Source organism: Falco naumanni, chromosome 1 (genome assembly GCF_017639655.2).
Source record: "Falco naumanni isolate bFalNau1 chromosome 1, bFalNau1.pat, whole genome shotgun sequence".
NCBI classification, from domain to species: Eukaryota; Metazoa; Chordata; class Aves; order Falconiformes; family Falconidae; genus Falco; species Falco naumanni.
Window position 1 is genome coordinate 25010677 of NC_054054.1, and position 25367 is coordinate 25036043.

General features: G+C 40.7%; 1 long non-coding RNA gene across 2 annotated transcripts; it reads right to left on the reverse strand.

Annotated features, from left to right (window-relative positions):
* Positions 1 to 5326: 5326 nt before the first annotated feature.
* LOC121084715 lies at positions 5327 to 24023 on the reverse strand. Of its 2 annotated transcripts, XR_005826846.1 has the most exons (7): positions 23878 to 24023; positions 21134 to 21330; positions 9738 to 9904; positions 9369 to 9521; positions 8487 to 8543; positions 6326 to 6481; positions 5327 to 5478 (listed from the first exon to the last, which is right to left on the reverse strand). It is a non-coding gene; the product is annotated as an uncharacterized LOC121084715 (long non-coding RNA). The 2 variants fall into 2 exon arrangements; XR_005826845.1 differs by lacking the exons at positions 5327 to 5478; positions 6326 to 6481 and having other exon boundaries at positions 6718 to 8543.
* Between the last annotated feature and the right edge of the window lie 1344 nt (positions 24024 to 25367).

Sequence of the window (25367 nt, forward strand, 5' to 3'; positions counted from 1 at the left end):
CCAAATAAAATCCAATTAAAACCACCTCAAATCCTCAAAAGCAATGAATAAACAAATACCCATAAATCATTCTAAAAATAAGATCCAGTAAGACCAGGCTTTTAATGGCCTGTGGTACTGATACAGAAATCAGCGGTTCTTGTGTTGCAAGAAGTTCCTGGAACTGCTGAGGCGGTGACCCTAACACACTGTTACAGATACCAACAGCATCAAAGGCCTATTTAAATGCTTGTACTTACCTTAAGCCTTCAGAAGAAAATAAAGATGGAAAACATCTTTCTCGTCCTGCATGACTAGCGCGTGGTGTGCACATCCTCTGTCTCAAAATTCTAGAGAATTGCCTCTACATGAGGAACAGACCTGAATTATACCTGCACGCTGGAGGTCTGGGAACTGTTGCATGCTATCCACACTTATTTTTGCTAGCATTTTTTCTGGCTGTAAAAATTCCCAATTTACATTTTTATATGTATGGCCCTCTGGACAGTGGGGAGCTGTGCAACCTCCTTTGTATATAGACAGAGAGACAATATACACCTATAGATAACAGGTGAGGCAGAGCACTTGCTGGATGCACATGAATGGCTGCTCACACACACTCTCAATAATTAGATTTGACAGGGAGTGGGGGGGAGGGTTTTTTGGGGTTTTTTTTTTACTTTCCATTTCCCCTTTTACATTGATTGGGCAAAATGGTACCTTCCAAGGGCTTAAGTAATGCAGAAAATGCTGCCCACTACTGTCTTTGAAATGGAAATCTGCCCCCAGTTAGGCAAAATGGGAGAGATGCTATAACTATTATGACCACAGAGTGGCTTTTCTTTCCATAGCATTTATTGTAAGCTGAAGTGTGACAGCTTGACTGAATTTCTGGAATTGTCAAAGCACACTTTTCTGTTAGGGCAGCCAGCCAGGCCTGAGGAACTGGATTTCAGTAACATTTCATTCCCAGGACTTCATAACCAATGAAGGGCATAAGTAATGGAAGTATGACAAATGTTGCAGTGCTGCTAATGTCCTAAGATAACTGTTCAGGCACAAACATGTATTACTTCTGCAGCAAAGTACTGCCCAACAAGACCTCGGTGAACACACTAGAACACTGGAATTCTAAAGCAAAGGTGATCAGGCACATTTTGCCAAAAGAGCACATAAAACAATTAGTGGAAAGAACAGGGAATGAACTCCCAGTATATTAGCAGGTAAAATTAAACTTATAGAGTCATTTAGGTCAGAAAAGACCTTTGAGATCATCAAGTCCAACTGTTAACCCAGGACTTCTAAGGCCACTGCTAACCATGTCCCTAAGTGCTGCATCCATGTGTTTTTTAAACACCTTCAGGGATGGTGATTTCACCACCTCCCTGGGCAGCCTGTTCCAATGCTTGAAATACTTGTCAGAAGGAAAGCGGGGACAAAGAAGAGAAAGATGCCAGAAGGTCTTAAGTCCCCTGTAAGAATTCTTCTGTGAAAGGCGGTGCCATCCATGTTGGCTTACTCTAGAAGCAAATTTCACTAGGAGATGTTGGGGGTTGTAGTGTAACGGCCACAGAACAGAGATGCACCATGTGGTTTAAAGTCTCCTTCTGGTTGGGAGATTTGCAAACAAACCCTTCAAGTATCTATTTCTTTGAAGAAGTTTGTGGTCAGCTGAAACAACTGTGCCGAACGCATGGCTGACCCTCCCCTAGCGGCTACCCATCAACAAAAGAATTGTTGCCAGCGAGGCAGACAGACATGCACGCCCCACACAACCAGCTGACTGGCTGAAGCTTCTCATTTTCTGCAGACTTTTATTTACTATTTGCGCACATTAGCATAATGTCTGCCTTGAATCAACCTACTCCAAAGCACATGCTACATAAATTTGACCTGTGGCAGCCTAGACAAACTGTTGATTGACAATGAAGACACCATAAGGCCTTCTCATAAAGGCCATGCCCTCCATGAAGCAGCTTGATTCATGAGTAATCCCATAAAGATATAAAATTAGACAGAATATAATATGAACCAGATTAGCATTGTACCCTGTTGCATGTACACCTCCTGTTGGCTTCACCAGCTGGACCCTTTTCCTTTGTAAATTGTTAACAAGTACTTTGATTTTAGTCCCATTCTTACAGAAATTTTTGGGGAGGGGGATGAATGCAGAGAGATGAAGTGAATATTTTTCAGTACCCTGGTTCACTGCCTCACGCAAATAAAAGTCTCTGTAAGGAGGGATGGAGGTTGCACACTGAAGCATTCCCTTACCTTTCAAACATCACGAAAATCAACTACCCTGGCTTGACTCTCTAAACCCAGAAAAGACAAAAGCTGAACCGCAGAAAGGAAAAATGAAATGTAAAAATCCTAATATCCCATTGAAAGACTTTTTCTTAAGCAAGCCACTGAGAATGTCTGGTTCAGCTCCAGTTTGAAGCTGCCCACTCAAAACGGTTATGATGTTACCTGATTACCTCACGAAATACTTCAAGTTGATCATGTCAGTAGTTTTTGTTACTTCCATTTCCTTGACTCTATTACAAAAAGGTTATTCCATATCACAAGAATAAAACCAACAACTGGCGGATGGTTGCCAGCAGTCCCTTTTGTAAGCATTTTTTAACACTGACCACAGTTGGAACCCAAGAGACACCACTGTTGCTGTAAACAGCCAATGGCTCAAAGGGCATGTTTACCAGGACCATGTGAAGTTGCAGGCTATGTCCCATCCCCTACACATCAGCTTTGAATTATATGATGCCAGTGTCTAGAAAGAAAAGAGGCAAACGGTTTGTGCCGCTATCGCCACTATCTTTGCATTAAATGCATCTTGCATGACAGCTGATACCTAGCAAAGTACCAAGCAGACGCTCAACCTCGAAGCGCACAAAGCCTTATTTCTGTTATATTATTGAGCTGAAAGACATAAAACCAGCCAAGAGACAAGTGGCCTTTATTAGGAATTTAGGCCATCTAACAATGATTCCTGTGCACTGCCATTGCAGGTCTCTCCCAAGTTAATTAGAATAATTTAAGCTCCAAGTCAAGTTTTAACTCTCTTCTATTAAGTTCCCCACCCAGTTAGGATGGGCAATTCTAACTTAAGGAAGGGAAAAACTCCACCCTTAACCTCCATGCAGACTTGGCATACAAGCGACTCACATAGAGCGAGTGCAGAACTGTGTGTGGTTCTGGGAGGACTGCTGGTGCTTGCGAGGGCCAGCACATTTTCAGTGTCATGCGACTCGGACATCAGTCCCCTCCCTGTGTGATGGTGATGTTGCTCAGCTGAACACCTGGATGCACGCGAAAGCTTGTAAGTCTCTACTTAGGATGAAGTCAACCTTCTCATCAGGTGTTTTAAATGCTTTAGGTTACTCTCCATGAAAGGACCACCTGCTTCTTCCTCATGTGCAATACACGGGAGCTGTATTGCTACAGATGCATACACCATCCATCTCACCAAGGTCAGGAGCAAACTATTCTTATCTGTTACATATATTTGAACTGGGATTCTCCAGAATGAATAATTAAACATAATAAGGAATTAAAATTTCCTTCAGTCCAATATCACAGAAAAAGTACACCATCATGCAAACTGAAGTCAACACCAAGAGCAAAAAGTCAAACTGAGATTCTGCAATGAAGAGCATGCAACACAAAGGAGCTGTCCCTATGGATGCAATGGCAGGATCAGGATGAGCACTGTTATTTCTGGCCAATCCCAATTCTGCAGGAAAATTATCTGTCACAAATAAACATACCAGAACCACAGTACAAAGTGCTTTCAGTAAATTTTATGGATGCCAACCCACTCAACAGGTCTCACATAAAAGAACGACGGCTGGATCAAAACAGAAACGAGAAGGAAGTTCCTAGAGCTACTAGCACATGTTTCCAAGCTGCTAGCACACTTATCTAGGCATAAATTCAGATGTATGAGTAAGTACTCAGATAAAAGAAAGTACTTCAGAAAATATTTGTGGCATACAAGAAACTTCAGTAACTTTATAGGGAGATGCAACCAGAAAGTTGAAATGCTAATATTATTTGTAGATCTGCATGTATTGCATATATAATGCACCTACGTAATAACTTCCTTCTTAACTCTTTTAATTGACAGAAGACATTATTAAGCCTCAGTTGTCAGTATGGAGCACATGTGACTAAAGTGGAAATAGATAATTGTTATTTAGAAAGCTTCACACAGAGACTATAACACCACTGGAACTTCCTAGATGTTGTTACTACAGATATTTGGATAAGACTGCTTAAGTTCAGTGAAGTGAGATGTTAGAGCACTTTACTTTTCAACTGGGGGTGGGGACAGCTCTTTCTGAAACTCATTCTTTTAGCATCATCACTATTTAGGTATGGAGTGAGTGTTCCTATCCACCGTCTCCAGAAACTGTAACCGTCTATTTGTAGTAATATCAGGCCTTAAGCCAGAAGTACTGGCTATACAGTTGGCTGAATTTTGGGATTGCCCCCCTCTGCCCATCCCAAATCTAGGTGGGCTTGTAATAGGGAAAGAAATTACGACTTGTTTTTTGTATCATTGCTGCTTTCATGCCAACTTCCATATTGCACTGGTTCTTACTTGGACCAGATGGTGAAGTCACAATCTAACTCTAGCACTATCAGCTATATTTTATCTAAATAGAGAGTTTTATGCACAAAACCACTGAACTCATTGTGGTACATGTTCTGGACTGCACATTGACCCCAATGCACATGGAAGGTAGCACAGGCAGGATTCTTAAAGAAGTTAAAAGAGGTTTGACCTAAGGCTCACAGAAGTGCCATACTTGGATTAGCATTCAAACCATCAGGACAGAGACCCCCAGCTTTCTCATGCCCTCCTGAAAATCCCGGCCATGAGCTTCAGTCTCTTCCACAGTGTACATAGATCATTCAAATTCACACATGTCATGGGAAAGCATACAGGCAGGCAAGTATTACCACTTTGACTTGAATTTGCTGGGACACTTCCAAAGCACTTCCATTTCCAGAAGGAATTAAAACAGGTGCTTTGTCTCTGCAAAGCAGCTTAAGCTAAAATCCTGATACCACTTGCTGCTCTCACATGAGGTCATAGTCATTAAATATTTAAGCCAAAACAACAGTAAGTTGAGATGAGAGACTAGCAATGTTCAGCAGATAAACCTCTGCCTCTCTGGATTCCACTTCTCTGTGCTCCCCCCACCCCCCCACGGATCCATTCACTGTAAGACATCAAAATAACCACAAGGGACAACTCCAAATACTGTTTTAAAACCAGAAGCTTAAATGAAAATGAGAACTGAGCTTCTGACCTTACCTAGGGTTGTCTTACCACGTCAAGGCTGGGGTTATTTCCAGGGCAGCATGTGAGAGCTTTCACTGCAGCTGCTTGAATAGTACTTTGCCTGTGGATTAATGGATGACTTTGGCTTCTCATTCTTACCAGCCTTTACAATTCAGAAGAACACACAGAGGATTTCTTCTGAAACCCTTCAAATCAAAAGACAAAAGTAAGCTAACCTCCTGACCTGTAAAATAACCTTGTAGAGAAATCCATTCACCGTAGTTGCTCGCTGTTTCTGGGAAAAGGAAAAGAAGGGGTTTGCAAGAGAAAACAACAACTCATATACTGTTTAAGAGGGGAACTACCACAGCAATCTGTTTCTGATGAATTTACATGGGGTAGAGGAAAAAGTAAATCCAACAAGGACCAAGCAGCAATCAAGTGTGTCATAAGCAAGGACCAAACAGATTTAAAGCAAAGGACTTCTGCTGTTCTTACTGGCATTCAAACCAAGAGAACACTCGAGTGAGATGGGAAAGAAGCTCTTTAGAAAAACCTCTTCCTTCATTATTGGTTTTCTGCTTTTAAACCTCTATCCAATGAATATTTTTTTCACCTCAGGAGTTCTGAGCAAATACTAAGCTCAAAGAAAAAGTAAGATCTGCTCTGGGTTCCTAGGAAGAGCCGGGCTCCCTGCAAAATTTATTTTTCTGAACCTAATGTCTGTTGAGAGATGCCATGAAAAAGAAACACAAACGTCTATTCCCTGACAAGGTGACGGCAATATGATTCAATGTGCAGTCAGACACAGAAAACAGCAAGTAAGACTATGGTAACATGGGACCAACTGAACACATCAGACCCAACGCCTATCCAACCCAGCAGCTTGCCTCTGCAAGAGGTCAGTGGATAAGGAAGATTTAAAATATGGAGCACGTGTCTACTGAGAATGCTTTCCCAGCTGCCGGGCTGAGGAAAGGCTGAACAGTGGGAAAAGAGAGTAGTGATCTTGGAACAGTCTTTGCACTTTGCTACAGCATCTCACAAGCTCACCTGCAAGAACACCTGCTCTCTGGTGGGAATGCCGTGCTCGGGCACAGGCAGAGGCAGTTGGTGGTTCAATGGCTGCAACACCAGTATTTCCTCCCTCTGATGCTTCTCCAGAAATCCTCAGAACAGCACGAGATGGCTGAATGTTCTTATCTGCATCTAAAAACCCGATTAAAACACTAAATAGGGTATTCTTTTAGGACTGTTGTGGGTTGATTTGCACATTCCAGTCTGTTAGCAACAAATTGCAGGATAGTATCTGAAAATTCACCTCAATTTATCAGTGTAGTTGCACACAGGTATGCATACATATATACACATGAAAATATATGGGAAAATATGTATGAACAGAGACTCTTCATTGCTTATTGTTTCTTTTTTGTCTGTTAGTTGAACCCATCCATGTTTATGACAAACAAATGGACATGCCTATACGCATATAACATTGTTAAAAGGAGGTATAGTTAATATATTTTAAAAGCTAAGCACCTAATTTCAGAGGTGAAAAGTTAGCCTCTACTAAAATTTGTCACTGCAATAGCAGTGAACTCTATTCATCACAGGTAGAAGTCATCTGGAGGGAGAAAGCAGTCCCTTCTTGTAACTCCTCCTCCTATCATTTTTTCTTGTAAAGATAATGTTCAGCTCAAATTAATCCTGTCACCAGTTTGGGAGTGCAGATTACCAGCAGGTTTTCCAGCACAGCTCAAGGGGAAAAAAAGAGTATATGAGAAAAAACACGAGCTAGGGAATCTAGTCCAGCTTCACCATCAATGTTAGGTATCATAAAACCAGCTCTGTGCCTATAGTCAAGTAGTAGAAATACACCTCAAGGCATCCCTTTCAAGTGAGAAGTGCTCTGTGCAGACTTTTGCAACTTGGGGTTTCCCCCCTTTCTCTCTCTGAGTTTTTAAAGCCCAGTAGTTTCACTTTTGTATGATAACTGTATGGGAAAATACTTTAAACAACATAGAGTTACTTACTCAATTTATTTGGTTTGCACACCTTTATCCAGACGGGAAGCTTAGTTTTATTGGCCCCTGGTTACAGGAAGTGCCCTACAGCATTGGCTTGTCCCAGCAACATACAACACTTAATTTTAAACACAATTAAAAATTGCAAAGCATCTGAAAACTAAGAAAACACTCAGGATTATTTATGTCCAATATTATTTCTAATAGGATACCATGCTATCAAGACCAGCATAACTAAGGGACATCAATCTCTCCTCTTTCCATCTTCATTTCACAAACAGTACTCAGCAGGCAGTTACTACGAACTCTGGGATTCTTACTCTTCCAGAGAATACCAGGTGACAAAAAGCAAATACACACCCATTACAAACAAAAGCCTCGCTGGCTCCTTACCCGCATAAACACTTCTCCAAAAAAACCCATTCAGATTTTAAATATCTCACGAATGAAATCACGGTACCTTTTGCCATTTCTAAACAGTATCCCATTTTCACCTGACGCCAAAGGCTTGTTGCAAATTAGGCTTACAATTTACTAGGCTTTATCTGCATTTCTTCCTAGCAGTTTCATTTAAGCTAGGTTGAAATTCAGAAAGCCGCTACAGTAACTAGAAACGAGAGACCTAATTTTTAAATGTAGTTCTAGTCTCCGAAGCTTGTTGTCTTCTCATGTTCCTATTTCTTCACTCTGCTGAGGGAGCCTGAGAAAAGCAGGAGAGAAGAATGGGAAGAAATGCAAGTGCCCAAGCACTGGAACTAATCAAGTTTGATTTCCTGCAGTTTCCTATCACATGCTTGCTTGTACACACTGACTGCAGCTTTTCCTTTGATTGGCAATGTAAAAAGGCTCTTTACCAAGTCTCCAGCCGTGTGCAGTAATATGCCAAGTCACACAACGTGTGTCATTTGTAGGAACTCTGATACCTGTGTTGATTTATCAGGTTCAGCTGAGTTCAGCCAATGAATTTGGAAGTTGCGGAGGAACATGAACCACCATGAGCTTGTAGGGGCCCAAGCATTCTGCTGGTTTTAATGGGCTTAAAGTAATAATGAAGCAAGTAAGAGTAAAGGGTATTCCTTGCCCTACAGTTTCCAACTTTAATTTGAAGTTTTAGCTTTCTCAGTGTCTTTCTTCAGCTTTCCCTCAGCCTCCTGTACAGTGGAACAGGTTTTGACTTCAGGACAACTTACAGGAGGAGGTCCAAAAGTCTTGTGTAGCATTCAGCATCCAATGGGTAAGTCCATAATCTAAGGAAAACCAAGACAAAATTAAAATATCAGAAAATGCTACCATTTGTTTCACTCACCATCATCACTGTTCACCTAGCTTTCCCCTTGTCAGATCTTCAGCAACAGCACAATGCCCTTTATTAAAATATCCAAGTAATTAGAATTTGTAAACATGGATTCTTATTAGCATCTATATAAGAACTGCATCTTAAAGAAAAAGATACATGCAAAACCTCAAAGGAGGAAAAGGGCTTAGCCTATCACTATTCAATACAAAATACCTTAGAAAAGCTCTCATCTAATGATCCTTCTAGAGTGCCACGTAGCATGAAGCACAGTCCTTTTTCTAGTCTATCAATTTGCTATTTGCTCCCTTCCTACTTTGTTGGAAAAGACATTTGATATCACGGTCTTTTCATAGGTTTCATTCTACACTCAGCTAGAACTTTGAATTCAGCACAGGAGAAAGACGGAATTCAATACACTGGGCAAAGTGAAAGTGCCAGCTTACAGCTGGCCGATTCCACATTCAATACAGAACAAATGCCACTGTGGTGAACTCGCAAACACTTAAGGTCTCGCTTTCTTCGTTTAGGGGAATAGTTTTTATCTTTGCTGTGTTTCCATTCACTCAAATAGAAATAATACTCATAAACATGGGTCGGGGGGAAGGCAGGCTTACAAAACAGACACAGATTACAGATCTACATACAGTCACTGGCATAAAAATCTAAGAAAAATTAAAAATCAGTTTTCAATGTTCCCCCAGCTGTTTCAGCTGGATGTGGAAAATGCTCCTTAATTCTACCAGCACTTGGACATTGGCTGATCCTTTTCACTTACTGCTTACACAAAACACTGATTAAGATACATCAATCAAATAGCTGAGCCCTTCAGTCTTGTTCTTCCACTGTCACAGAGTCAGAGGGAACTGTGCTGAACAAGGTTGTGCAGCTCCAACTCTGGAGCGTGTTCAAGATTAGCCAAGCAGGGGCACTACAAAAAAAAAGAAAAAAAAACCCAAACAAAACCACATGAGGTAATGGAAGAAAGGAGCAAGGAGATAAGTGATTACAGACAGCCAGGTACATGAAGGAGGAAGCAAAAGACAGATAAATATTTCACTTTGTCTGGCAGAAGGCAAGGTCAGATACTTGCTCAGCGAGGAAAAGCAAGAGGAGTCACTGCTTCGGAGTGACAGAGCACTGCTACCTGATGCATCCTTTTCATTCTGCATCCAAGCAGAGTCCTTAATTGGAAATATGACAGGAGCAGTTGCTGTAAAACTTCCTTGATGTGTATCAAAAATAGCAAACAAAGTGCCTCTCGGTCATCCTCAGTATTAGCAAGTCTCACAGGACATGGTGTCTCTAATTGCCCTGGAAGAAACACAGGCATAGACTTTCAACTGTCCTTGATAAAAATCAAAAGACTTTTAAGGCTCACATGTTACAGCTTGAGTATTTAAACCTTATAGGTGGAAAGCCTAAAAAGCAAACATATAGAATACTAAAATATCAGTATTTCTGGACTTTCTCAGTATTTTCTAGCTTGCTTCTCAAACCCTTTGGGCTAGCAGTAGCGTATTCTGGTAACTTCTGTCTTATCTGTTGCAGTACATTAACTCTGTGTCTTTTGCGACTGGTGAATTACTACTTCTAAGCATCCCAATTACTCTTCCTCAACCGGGAAGATGCCTCTTCTTTCCAGTGCACAGGAATGAATGCAATGCAGCACTGCATCCAAGCTCACTTTGTGTTAACTCAGTTTTAGCGATAAGTCCAGCTGCAGCAACATAAAGACTAGATAAATAAGTCTGAGCTGAGGTTCAGACTGCAGTGCCTAGGCTGCTCACAGCATCACAGTTATACAGCTTAAAACTAGCACAGGAATCTTTGCAATACCTCGCACTCAATTCTGTGATCACACTACAGGCATTCCCTTTGAGACATACAAGGGATTTCTTACAGCACTTGAGGGAAACAGACCACTAATCAGCCCCTTATCTATTGCTGCAACATGCAGAAGTCATGCAAAAATGACTTTTGCTGGTGATCCACATGGGTAGGTACACGCCAAGTTTTATTTGAACCTCAGGTTTTACTGAACCTAACACCTTAAAGACAACTATCATAAAAAGTGCAAGATTTTATCTAATTTTCTTTACAGCTATGTAAAATTATGTATTTCATATGACTTAAACAGCAAAACCACTCATCAGCTCAGGTAATTTAAAAGGTTTTCAAGTATTAGACCAAGTTTTATAGGAAAGCTTTCCTAACTTGAGACAGTAATGAAATCTGAATTAAGTTTATATGGTCTGTGGTTTAATTGCATTTTGTGCAGTTCTAGTTACTACCAACAAGCGGTGCAGGATAACATTTCATTTTACATAAATCAGATACTGTAAAGATATGAAGAGACAAATGTTTGAAAAACTTCTTACATGCAGACAAGCTTGCAATTGCACACCCAGACTCCTCAGGCAATCTCTGGATATCAAATTGAATCTGTGAATGTCGATCAGGTATATAAATACAACTTTTGCTAGTGTAAAAAAATGGAGTACATGCAAATTTGGCATATACCCATGCAAAAGATGCTGTCTGCTCAGCTGATCACTGAAAATACAAGAAGCAAACATTTCCATAGTACCTTAGACCCTGGCTCTTGAGCAGATCACCCAAAGACTAGTCTTGAGAGCTGGTCAAGTAACAGATAATGAAATTTTGGGTTCCGTAGATATGGAGAGTATAAAATCAGCAACTTTGCGCTCAACAGCTCACCCAAATATAGAATGACCTTTACAACCAACCTCAGACACAGGTCAGTATCCCTCACTCCATGCTGGCCTAATCATAACCTGCTATTTCTTTGACTCTGCTTGAAGTTTTAAGTGGTTTTGCATAAACCTGAAAGGAAAGTGTAGCTTCCTCTCCTACCTTCTCCTCTCCCATGCACCAGCAAGGTCCTCAATGATCCTAGCAAGAACCAGGGCACATGAAGCCATTAGTGCACTCCTGACCCAGTTTAGAGTACACTCTCCCATTGCGTTTCCTTATTTTCACACGTGTGTTTTATCTTTATTTCCTTAAAGGAACAAAGGCTATAACGAGGAGCACACTTTGTGAATTAGCAATCGTCTCTTGCGTCTATTGAATCCTAGTGGTAAATTTCATCAGTTTTGTTAATTTTACCATGTTCGTAAAAAGAACAGCACAGATTAAATGAGTGTTCTTCCCCAAGCTCTCTTTCCTTTTCCTATGTAATTAAATACCCCCACAAGTTGTGGCTTTGCACAACTGAGAAAGCAGAAACCTGTAGTTTAAGGGGTCAGGAAATGAGTGTAAGGAAATCCTCCTACGCATCAAGGCTTCATTTCTCTCAAGTGGCTGATCCGTTTCAGGAGGTTTGTACACCACCGATGGTACCTGCCTGGGGCTGGGGGAGAGCACCAATCCTTAAGGTGATAAGAGAAGAAAGTACATCAGCTCTGCAAAAATTATAGTCAGTTGACCCAGTTACTGCTTACCAACCCTCATTTCAACTAAAACTGAGCAAGATGTTAATAAGTCTCCTTGTCAACAGATTTATCTAAGCTTAACAAAACGTGGCCATTGGAAGAATCACAGAATGGCTAGGGTTGGAAGGGACCTCTAGATGTCAACTTGTCCAACTCTCCTGCTCAAGTAGGGCCACCTACAGCCGGTTGTCTGGGACCATGCCCAGACATCTCTTGAGTACCTCCAAGGTAGGAGACTTCACAACCGCTTCGAGCAACTGTTCCAGTGCTCAGTCACCCTCACAGTGAAAAAAGTGTTTCCTGATGTTCAGGAGGAAACTCCTGTGCTTCAGTTTGTGCCTGTTGCTACTGGTCCTGTCACTGAGCACCACCAAAAAGAGCCTGGCTCTTTCTTTGCACCCTCACTTCAGATATTTATATACATTGATAAGATCCCCTCTGAGCCTCCTCTTTAGGCTAAACAGTCTCTTATTGGCCAGCACTGCCTCTTGACGTTTTGGCTGTTTTTCCCAGGAATGCAAGCCGTTTAATGAGACACAGACTGGAACTAACCCTGTTAGAAAAACAAAACCACAGCTTTTGAATAACCTGACTCAGCCAGCATTGCAATTGCTTACCTCCGAAAGGAGCTGATGTCTTCTCTTAACGCTTCAGTTCTTATGTACCACCCAGCTCTGACAGCCAGAAGCTTTGGCTGTAATTCATGAGCTCTGGTAAGGCATGTGGGGATGATTTAAAAGCTACCTTCCTCAGTCATCTTTGCCAGAAGTGAGTTGTACCCCTCTGATAAGGGGCAGAGTGGAAAGCAGTGAACAGTAATTCCCTAAAATCACCCCAGCAGGAGCTGCTAGAGGTCAGGATTCACATCCCTGCTACTCCTGAAGCCCTTCATTTACTGTCCGATGTGTTCTATGTGTGAACTGACTGGTTGCTCTGTTCCTGCCAAGTCACCTTTCTATATTTAACACATTACTGTATAAACTACTTTGGTATACCTCAACTATGGCAGGCTCCATGTAAAATTAAATTCTACCTTAAATCTTCCTGGAAAAGCACCCCACTCCCCACTTCTTAAGAGTACTGATTTTCCTCTCTCTGCTCAAATCTTCCACTAGGCAAATATATCGAAATGGTTCAGAAGAGAGACCCGTGGTTCCTTCCCTCACACTGAGGATTTGACTGTACTGCCTGCTTTCACACGTTCAGCCTCCACCTGCATTTCACATAGTTGCTCTATTCAGCTGCAGCAAATTACTCAGCTGCCAGTCCAAACCCCAAAGAAATGAAGTTATGGTTTGGCATCAAGATAAGCGCTGAACATAAAAAAAAACCCAAACCCACACCCTCCTATGACAGTGTGCAGAAACACTATCCTTTCAAACAGCTACACTAAAAAGAAAGAAACCAGCATTGAAAATATCCTGAAATATTCTGGCCTGGCTATCACATTTGTCCAATAAAGTATTTGTCTTCTTGCCCAAAAGAGCTGTTAAAATAGCTGAAGGAGAAGAGCTGTCTTTATACCTAGCCGTTGGAAGCAAAATCGAGTCCACTTGGCGGGGCCAGTCCAAAGACCACAGCAGGCAACAGGAGGCTCTTTACTTCCCTGGACTTTGACTTGGCTCTCTTGATTGCTTTTAAGTGCTGACAGCGCAGTGATGTTTTATTCTCATTTTTATTTGTGCTATAATATCATTCACAGTCCTTCTCCTGTCTCATCCCAGCATCCTCACATTTTTTTCATCTAAGCTTTCACTGATGTTATCCATCTGCACTTTTGTTTGCATCCAGCTGGCCTGTGATAACTGTAACTTCCCACCCCGCATGAGTCAGCAACTCATCCGTTACGTACTGCTCTATTTCAGATTCCCTCCCCAAATACCGACGTAGCTACTTAGATTAATTCCACTCTACCTATACCAAAACATCCGCATTTTTTATACAATGATACAGAGAAGGGCAGCTCCTCAGTTAGTATACACTAGTGCAGTTCCTTAGAAAACCATGGATTGCTACCAGCAATCTCACCTCATCAAGGGGTCAGTACATCAAAGGGATAATCAGTCTTCAGCACCCTAGAAGGAAGATTGATGCAGGATGTTGTTGCAGCAAGAAGAAACAAAAGGAAAAGAGGCACCAAGTGAAAAGAAGTATGATAGGAAAGAAGACTTCTCCTTAGTTAGAAAAGATGGAGCCCAAGCTAACACATCTGGAAAAACTTCTGCTGATTGGTGCAACTCAAGACCTTCTTGGTCTTACTGATGAGCAATCTTTCACTTCTTACTTAAAAGAATCTCTTTTTAAAGTAAGTAGCTTTCCTGCCAGCTAGAACACAACCCAAGGTATATTTTTCTGAAACTATTATAGCAGAGTCTGGGCCTTTCCTGTTCTTGCAGGTTCACGTTTTGCCTACCATCTGCCATTAATAGAAAAAAGGTCTTTGTTTGTTTGGCTTTTTAATAAAAATACAGACTTGCTAGAGTCCTCTAAAATAAATGCTTGGTCTAGGAATATATTTTACAACAAGGACAATATTAATATCTAGGAAAATATTTTTCCAATATCTCCCAGTGACTAGAAAACTTGAAAACATATGTACTGAAGCCCCAAAGCTCCAGCATTTGTCTAAGTTAACGATTTCTGCCTTCAATATCTTGTAAGGGAGGAAACTCACTTCTGTTCATTATTTTGAATTGGAGAGGTCTCTGTCTCACATTAAGGGTGGCTGTTATTGCATTCCTATTAATCTCTTTCCATACACCATTGCCAACATTAATTCTTCATTCCTTTCCCCGGTCCTCTTTTCCACTGTATTTCCCATCCATGTGGGCTCTTCTATGGGCATTAAACTTGGACAAAACCCAGACACATGAAATGGTTTTCTGGATATTTTTTTTTTTCTTTTTTTTTTAAATTGGAATTATTAGGGTGGACTCACAGCATGCAGAAGCAGCTTCAAGCTCCCTCGCAGAGGTCACTCTAGACATCTACACTGCCTATGTAACTCCTGCGCATGACCAGGGGCTTCAGTGCCCTGTGAAAAACGAGAAGACCCTGCACTCTAAGGAGGGAAGGTGACTCCAGAAGGAAGCAGCACATTTTAAAGCTACAGAGGAATGCACAGGGAGGGAAGGAGGAGGACAGAGTTGAGGCATTCATTAAAGAGGGATTAGAAGTGAGGGCTTGTTCTGCCTGACTGTCCTTTTTGGGGGGTGGGCTGAAGCGGGGAGCAAAGCTTTCAACAGGAGTGGATCCAAGGTTGCTGCACTGTGAGAACTCATCAGTGAGACAAGTCACTTGTTTCCTTCTGTCTGAAGTTAGTGGAAAAAGATCTTTGGTCTTACTCTCAACAAATGTGACAGCATAAATGTTTGCTAAGAATCAAGGTAGTGAAGATCTGTCGCTATGGGCTAAATTTTCAGGTTCTTCATCTTCACAACTGCCAACAGTTATTAGAAATCAACATACAGGCCACTAAGACCTCTTGAAAATTGATTCAATGGAAGGTAAATGGTTGAAAAGTGCAAACATTTTTTTTTCTAATTTACTACAGAAACAAAACTTTATTTATCACTGTGTATACACATGTACGTGTATACACATGTACTTCCTTAGTAAGTTTTGGTCTCATGTCTAATTTTAACAGAATTTGGCAAATGAGTGGAGATCTCCAAGATAACCAGGTTCCTGCAAATTTTGCAGTATAGGCAGGAAGGTAAAGGAGAAGACTGTCCAAGTGTCCTAAAAGAAAAGCTGCATCATCAGCCTCACAGGGAAAGAAGTCCTGAAAATGCCATATACATTGAAAAAGCTTCAGTTCAAGATTATCTTCTTATCCTCCAAAATCAGTCCTCAGTGAGACACAAATGTGTTAGAAAACTAGGCTTGTGGTGCTCACAGAACTAGATGTTTAATGATAAATTCACAGACAGCACAAGCGGTGAGCTCAATTTTCCTATGGCTGTGATTCATGTCCTTATCTTCCAGCATACGGCTGCATCTCACTGCCATGGAGTATGCTTCAGGGTAAACACTATGCTGCAATCTTACTGCAGCCCTACTTTTTACACATACATACGTCTCCCTTTTTAATTTTTACTTGAGAGATTTAGTTAGAACTCCTTCTCTGAGAAAAAGAACAACCTCCTTTAAGGAAAGGAAGTCGCCAAGCTCAAAGTGGTGTGGTTGCTTATGTAGATCCAAATGCAGATTTCAGAAACCCTCTAACTGGGTTCAGGAGCATACTGCTAATTTTAAACATACTTTAGTATTTACTGATTACATCTCTCCCTCACTGTATGCCCTGACTGTACAGTGTAGTTTATAATGTGAGTTTAAAACCCCCAAGATCTTAGTTTTTTATATAAAACTGATCTATCAGCCTTGCAAGAATTAGCATCAGCAGTCTGCTTTTTCTTCAAAATGATCAAGAAAACAGCTGAATTACTGGTCACTTCTAAAGAAATCTAACATTTGGACTTATGCTTTTAGTTGCTCAGGGGAAAAGCTCAGAAATGAGCTGAAAAAGAGGAGCGTCTGCTGCTTAGTGAGGTATCTCTCTGCTTTTCTCTTGAACACTTGTGTTTTGTCTCAGTAGCTGAATAACAGATAAGAGAAATCCCTGTCCACTTAATTTAGCTCATCACTGCTAGGGGAGAAGGCTGATGAATAGGAATCACTCTACAAACCTGCCTCTGATACTCCAGAAGTGACTCCACAGAACAATGTCCGTGAATTTGCATTCCTTCACATTTCTTCTGTATTTAGCACCTAACAAGAAGCAAGGACGAGGTTCTGCCCTTGACTGTCACTTTCACAAAACCTGTGCATTAGTTTCTGTTGATATAATTATTTTGTGGGCAATTATTTTCATGCACTACATGCATGGGTTTGGGGTCTTTTTGCATTCCCACAACACACACAGTGAGGGGAAACGTTGCTTATGAAGACAATAGCCATAAACAATTCAAGCTTTGGAGTCAATTGCTTAAAGAAGTTTGTAAATTTACACTTTCTCATTGATCTTCAGAAAGTGTTTATCCTGACACTTTCTTCCCTGGATGAATACATACTACTTTTAGCAGACAAACTGAAAACATAGTTAATCTCACTTTGAAAAAAACCAAACAAATCACCACCAACAACAACCAGATAAAAAGGCCTAGTGGAAGATTTCTAAGGGAATGCTGCTACAAAGATTTCTTCCTGTTTTTCCCCCTCTATTCTGAAATCCTGGTTTGAGTTACTTCTCCAGATAGCAAAGCCAAGCCACATTCCATTTTGTCAGCTCCAATGTATCCAATATGCTTGCTTTTCCATGGAGAAATGGATGCCTTTTAAGAGAGAAAATAATTTTATTTTTATTGCCTCGACACACACACATGCACAACCTATCAATAACCTTAACAGCAACAAAAGATGCTCCCTTGCGTGCATGAGCTGTGAGAACTTCTGCTCTCTGCTCTCCCAACCAGTTATGGATTTCAGTTGAATCTGACCGAGAACCCAATTCAGGATCCAAGACTGAGGTTTCTGCAGCTATTTAAACAAATTAAAATACATTTTTTTGAGCCACCATGTGCTTTCCCATTCTTCCCCCACAGAGACATATAAATGATACCTACTTCGAGATACTGAAGAGGAAAAGAAAAATCTCCTTCAGTCACTGAACTAGTGGTCTCTATGAAGTGCAAGTTAGGTTTTCTCATGAGGGTTTTCACTCACTCCCAGGCATATGCCATCTCAGCAGGCCACCACAGACTAGACAGAAACATGAACTCCTTACTATCATACTGTTGATGTTGGCTGTCAGGCTACCATGAAACCTACTCCACAGGAAAGTCTAATATTTGAACTTTTCACTCTTATTTCATTTTATTAGACAGCCGTGAAGGTTAGCTTTGTTAAAAAAAAAAAGACTGAGCTAAAACCTTGAAATGCTGGCAGTCAGAAAGCACCATTTTTACCCCACTCCTTGTTAGGAGATGGCCTTTCCAAATAGACTTGATTATTATTTTAATATTTTTTTTAAGTGACCGTTTCTGATGGACAATTCAAACTTACTGGCTACACAGGCCTGAGATTTTTAGGGTGAAGCCATAAGTGTACGATGTCCACACAGGAGAGACCAGCAGATTTTTCTGGACTTTGCCATAACTCACCCTGTAACTACATGACCGAAGTGCAGAGCTGGTGTTGTTTTGGAGCTTCCCACAATAAGAGGAATTTAACTCTACTCGCTCTTCAGAACACTGGCTTGAAGAACCTAACCTGAGGTTCAAAAAATGGCAGGATCATGTGTTTGTTAATGGAATACATACAGCTGCCCAACAGACAGACCTCCTTTGTGGAGCCACCAAGGAACATGAATATTCCTAAGTACAGCGTGACACTAAAAAGAAAGCTTAAAACCAGGCTCTTTCCCATAGACTGTTTCAAAACAGGCATCTAAAATCAGAAGTCACGTTTGATCAACCTGGGAGACATGCTTAACACTTCTATGCTACAATTTAAGCTAAGTACTTCTATTTTATTGAAACAATATCATCACATGCACAAGAGTAGTTCCTAAATGAGAGCAGCAAAGATTCCGTTTTGACTACACAGGTACACATTGAATAACAATTCTGGATTAAATGCTAAAAATACTCACTGTCAGGTAGATAAACCAGATTACCCCTAAAGCACTTGTCAGAAGTTTTCCTTGGGAATCTATTAAATACTACAGTAAAAAACTTAAGCACACAAGGAATCTGAAATAAATATAATCCCATATCAGTGCTCTTATTTTTTTAGCTTTTTGAGTGCTTTGCGGGGGAAGGCCTAAACTAGTAAACGTACAAATCATTTGAATTGAATACATAAAAGCAGGAAACGAGAAAAATGAATTACTTAACTGATAATCATTTTAAAAGATGCTGCCTTAAAGATGTAATGTTGGTTTTGAGATCAAACAAAAATAAACAGAATTCCATATTTGCACCTAGCAGCTGACACTTGCAAGATCTGGAAGAACAGAGCTCAACCTGCAAATGATACTGCCAAAACCAGGATCCACAAGGTTATAAAGCAAGATGTGCGCTGTTGCATACAGAATTTGGGTGAGGGGTGGTTCTAGACTGGAAGCTCAAAATTTCAGCACAGAATCAAGATCACTATGCGTAAAAGCAATAGCTTTTATGTCTATCCTTCCTTTAATGGCAGGTTAAAGATGTTTGCTTCTTCAAGTCTAGCAAGCTACCTGTAACTTCAAGCACCTGACATTTATTCATGACTTATATCTCTGTTGGTTCTCAATTTTTCTCACATCACAGACTTCTAAATATTTTTCCTCCATTTTTTAAAATCCTGTCATTAAGCTGTTCATTGTTCATTACAAAATTCAGCTCCTGACCCAGTTTTATGATTACTACAAGAGTGGAGAGTAAAAGACAGAATTTTCAACTGCCCTGTGCTCCCCTGAGGTGGGTGTATGAAATCTGCAGCAGGAGGTACGCAGGAGGGGACTGGACCAGGGGAAAATCTTGTTTCGGGACTCATCGGCACTGAGAGGAAAAAGGCGTTCCTCCTTCAGCTTTCTACATGAAGGAAAGCAAGATGAGTACTATTAACAACTCTGCATTTTTTTTCTAGGAATTATCCTAGGAGAAAAAATATGGAAAACATAGCCAACAAAGTCTTACTGATTTTAAATCCTTTCCTAGAGATTTCCTAATTAAACTGGGGCTCCAAACTAAGCAAATAATTTTTAAAAAGGAGTTGGATATTTCTTCAGTTTCAGTACTGGTTAAAATTCTTTCTTAGAATTAAATCCTAACATAGGGTTACAATCAAGCAAGAGGGAGTTGAAACAAAAAAGCAAATACAAGCCTGCATGTCCAGAAGTAACACATTTTAATATTCTGCTGCTTAAAGCTCTGAGCAAATTTACAGCTACCTTTCCAGGAAATTAGTTTTCATCACTTAAGAGCAAATCTGGCTTGCTGTTTCTTCACATATATGCACTACAATATGATCTGCACTTTAAAATGGGATGTGTCAGATACTCTAGTTATAATCAGAATGCTGGGTGTAGTCCAATCTATGAAATGAAATTTACCGCAAAATATTTGGTGCCAAGACTGTGACTTTAGAAAATCCTGAGCTGAAACCACTGTTTTTTGCAAAGTAGCTAACGGCTGTGGCAGTTGAACGAGGGAGTCCTCTTACTGAAGATTAATGTTCCTCGTTTAGACTGCTGTCACAGCAAGATCTTAATGCTGACTCTAGGCAAGCATCCTTCAGGAAGACTTAACACAAGGCTAGGGTCTTCTAGCTTACATCAAGCTCATGAAGGGATGCATACGAGCTTGTGGGGCCAACCGTTGATTTATGCAAACCAGAAGTCCACGCACAGAGCAGGCATCAATAACAAGGCTGGTTTACTAGTGCTATGTACCTTAAAATTTCCCACTGAAATTAAGGCAGAAAGATATTGGGCTAGTTCTGACTTTAAAAACAAACAGAAAAATATTTAAAAATTGGAGCCTAACTTTATTATGCAAAGGGGCTAAGAATTCTTTACTTCTCACCAAACTAACGGTTATTTCAGGTACCCGATTTCAAATGGGGAGGTGATGCAGCTGCTTCTGCAAATGGTGGCCATAACAGCACCCAATTATCAGGGTGTACATAGCCATAGACAGGCTGTAACGAGTGGGCCAGGCCAAAAACAGCAGCAGTGGTGGCTGCAATTATTTTGGTCAAGATGGACACAGTAGTTTAAAACTGGAAGAAGCCAAGAAAAGACCAAGAAACCTCACATCGTAATTCTGCAGGAAAAATTGCCAAATGTGTTAAAAAACTTGTAGTTCATGTTGCTTATTGCCGTGAAAAAGGCAGAAAACTTGAATGCCCAGCTTCCTTTATACTGCTCTGGTCCCAAATCAGTAACTCCTCCTCTCTCTGTTCTCCATTCTCACCTTCTTCCCTACTCTGTTCAGCAGCCAAAGCATTCCAACAATAACCTGCTGAAGCGCTCTCCTGCACCACAGGCTGGAAACCCACAAAGTGTCCAGACAGACTAATGAGACATAGAGATGCTCACCTGCTAATTTATTACTCCTTTCTGCGTACAACCTGCCTGCTGCAGCCCCTGCCAGCGTCACACTGGCAGAGCTGTTGCTTTGCAATTTGTCACAACAGAAGCCATTCCTATCACTGTGGGGGTCACTGCTTGGCCGCTCCTCCGCACGCCTTGACTTCTGCGATGCTTCTGGCTCGTTTTACATCCTTTTCCTCAAGCTACAGAGAAAAGAAACAAATTGTTCAACAGTGAAAACACTTGTAAAAAATGTCACTCAGCAATGTAAGCTGCGAATTCTGTTTTCTGGGAAGAGGAAACATGCAGGTTTCCAGCCATAAAGGCTGCATTCAGTACTACATAGAAGTTTTCCGTGACTGTATCACAACTGATGGTAGGGAGGCAGGGGGAACACTATGATGAACAGGTGTGAATGAAAATTCTCAAACAATGCCTGTCTTCTATCACCTTTTTGTTAATGAGTAAGATTTTCTGTGTGACTCGCAGACACATAAAAGCTCCAACACATATAGCAGAGGACAGGAAATTTACTCACGTTCATCAGAAATCTACTTTAACATCTCAAAGATATATGAACTGGCATATAACCACATCTGAGGAAAGTAATACACGATTATTCATCGTCACTAGTACTGTGGCTAGAGCAGCTAGCCAAGACCGTGGCTCTATTGTGCAAGGTACTATAAACACATGACAAGACACAATCCTGCAAAATTTACAGGTAAAATACACAAAAAGAAAGAAAATGGAATTAGAGGTACACTAAATTAAAGTGTGTCATCCAGTGCCAGGTAGCTGTTTGCATACCAGCCCCAAATCTCACTCCACGTCTGTCTGGTTTTCCAATTCCTCTTCCTCCAGAAAGGTATCTCATCAGTAGGGAAAAGAATCACTTGATTTATTTTTTTTTTTTTTTTAAGAGAACAGTCTCTGGAAGTTCATGTACACAGGCCACTGAATAAAATTAAATTACATGCAGTTCAAGTTACATTTCCAGAAACATGCAACAGCTCATTCTCTGCAAATGCCGACAACGGACTGGCAACGCAGGCCTCAGCAAGAACTGAGGGTACCAACAGTAAAAGCAGCATTGGCTGACATTCCCAATGTATGCAGCATCACACCATCTAAAGAAAGGCGACCCTTAAGAGGTCACGCCAATGGCATCAGTGATTTAATGCCCACAGAAACTCACAGTGAAGGCACCACCGATGCATTCCTGTTCATTTTGAAAGCAGAGCTCCAAGCTGCCAGCAACAACAGGAGGAACAATGATGTAGGGGCTCATCACTGTAAGACTCTGGAGAGGAGAACAGCCTCTCTTCCCAACTGAGATGATATGAGGAAATGTTTTTAAAGCTTCCACATATTTCAGAGGACATGGAAAGATATTTTGTTTGAGGAAGAGGTCTTCAAATGAAACTTGGGATCACGTAGGCAAAACAAACTATCCAGCATGTCAGGCGCATGCCTGACTTAACAGTAAGGCGACTGCATGGAGCTTCTTCAGGATGCTGGTTATGGTGCAGAGATAATTGCATTTGCAAAGGTCCTTTTTAATCCCTCAACAGATTTCAGCTCTGTTACTGCACCAGCCTGCTCTGCCTGGACATCCCATTACAATTAATGGGACCAAGCACATACACAGGGTGACCAAAAATGCCAAATGCAGAGAAAATTCTGCTCTGAAAGCAGCACTTCAGCATACTCCAACTGCTCATACTAACAAATCCAGATGTTACTCTCAGATTTGATCCTTGCTGTGTAACCATCTTTCTGTTACTGTTTTAACTGTGGTTTACTACTTGGAATTGGGAAGAGGCTCATTCTGAAGAATGTGGTCTTAAACAAAGACTCTGCATTTTAAGTGGATGTTTCTCTTTGGAAAGCAAAACTTCAGCAAATAAGGCAAGTCACATAATGGAGAAGCACTTATCAAATGGCTACATTGATTAGACTGCAACAGGAAGGAGCAGCACAGCTGAAAATAGCCAAAACACAGAGTAAATCTGAAACCTCTTTGGGCTGTTTGACATTGTGGTCTGGTCCTGGAGCCAGTTAATAAACCCAAGGGCTGGGAATGCATTATCCAAACTCTGACCCCAGCTAAATATAATTATCTGAACAATACAAATTGGAAAGAGATTTAATCTAAAATAGTTTTGCATGAGATAAAGAGAGATTCATAGTTCATAAAGTATTTACTCTATAATGAACAGACTTTGCTTTCTCAAAGGCACTGTAATTATCAGCTTCAAGCAGCTTTTTCACTGAAAGATGATGCTATTTAACCTACTTGGCAGCATGCTACATTCAAACACAGCAATCTAAAGACATGATTACATTTATCTGCACTTTTGTTCCTTCCCTTATTACTTTACATCACTTGATTCAATCCCTTCAAGAGACACCATTTTTTAGGACAGCATTTCCAGTATGAAATACAATTGAAGAAATCCCACCATTAACTCATTCCAGTTTAACCAATATATAGTTTCTGTATAGAACAGTATTTACAAAAAAATGCAGCAGGTATGTTTTTCTAGCTAACCTTAATGTGTCAAAATTGTGCCAAGCAATTGCATAGTAAAAAGGCAGTTGCTTAAAGACCTTAAGGAAACCACTTAAATACACTCAACTTGAAATGTTGAAAACTGCATTCTGATCTCATTAACACAATTTCACATTGCTTAAACCCCACTAAATTCAGGGCAGTTATTCCATTGGTGTGAACAGGTTGTGCCCACCTTTTCACCCGAGTTTCAGGTTCCAGGCTCTGACTGGTCCATTCCTGGGACCAAATCATGTTGGAGAGAGGCAGAATCCAGTATGAGCAAAAGGCAATGAAAAAGGTGGGTGATCGGTCTACAAAAACACACATGCAACTGTCTCAATTTCCCTGGAACAGACAGAAGATAGGGTTAGAAAAAGCTACAGAGATCATCCTTAGCTGTATATCTTTTCCCAAAGCAGTGCCTTAACCACATGATAAGACACTGAAACTACTCCTGACACCCAATTGACCAACAGCGCAGGAGATCTGCAGTGCTTCCCCTCTCTTACAGTCTTCCATCTCCTGCTTTACTATGGGTGTTGCAGTGTCACCGTTCTGCAGAGAAATCAGGTCTCTCCTCATGTAGGTAAGCCCTAATTTCACAGGTCCATGACATGCTTTTTCAGTCATAATAGGTATATACAACATCCTTTAAAAATTGTGCACCCAGGTATTTAAAAATCCGTTCAAACCTGCCACTACGCTACCAGAGATATAGACAAATTTATGGAAATGTTAGTCCCAGAGGGAAAAAAAAAATAATACTGTAACATAGCTACTGTGCAGAAATAACATAGTTCATTAGTAAAAATGTACAACAAAAGAAACATTATTAATGGAATGTCCTATAAAAAGGGGCTTCTACCTTATCCTAGACTCAGACAAAATAATGTCTGGCTGACAAGCAAAAAGCTTCATGTAGTTGCCATTTTTATTACTACATCAAGGCAAAGCGAAACCCGAATCAATAACAGTTACAGAGTAGAAGAACAAAACATGCAGATAATGTCACAAAGAAATAAACCATAGCCAGACGCAATGATACAGATTAAACCTTTCCTAGTCAAAGGAATTAATCAGTCCATACTGGACCAAGAACTCTCCTAGTCAATAAATTAATAAATATACACCCTCAGTACTCCAGCCTCCTGGACAGGTGGGTGAGTCCACTTTGCAATGGGTTTAAGTGCCCGGTTGTTTGATTTTGTGCATATAAACATCTATAGATACTAAACACAGACTTTGTTCAAAGTCAGGAGACATGCTGCCTTCAAGCTGATACTCAAAATACCTCTCTGTGAATTCTGTACCAAAAGTTTTCTCTTTCTCTCCCCTTGCCTGCTGACACCAACAGGTCTGAAGATAGAGAGGGAAGCATTTAAACACCACTTAATAATTAGCACACATTGAGCAATTGGCTTTGCCAAGAGAGCACTGGCTGATAAGGGCCTAATATTTGCTACAGCTTCCCGCTGCAAGAAACCGATTGTGTAGGTGCTTAAGAAGTTTGATTTTGTTTTCCTGCTGGTCAAAATTCAACATTTCAGGCTGACACACCATCAACAGGAACAATCCTTTGGGTTTTGTGTACTTGCCTGCTAATAGGGCACAAGTTACATCTTTCAGCCTCTCCTGCAGGTCACTTAAACACCAGCGCCTTCTAGGAAGCAAACTGGGAAAGTG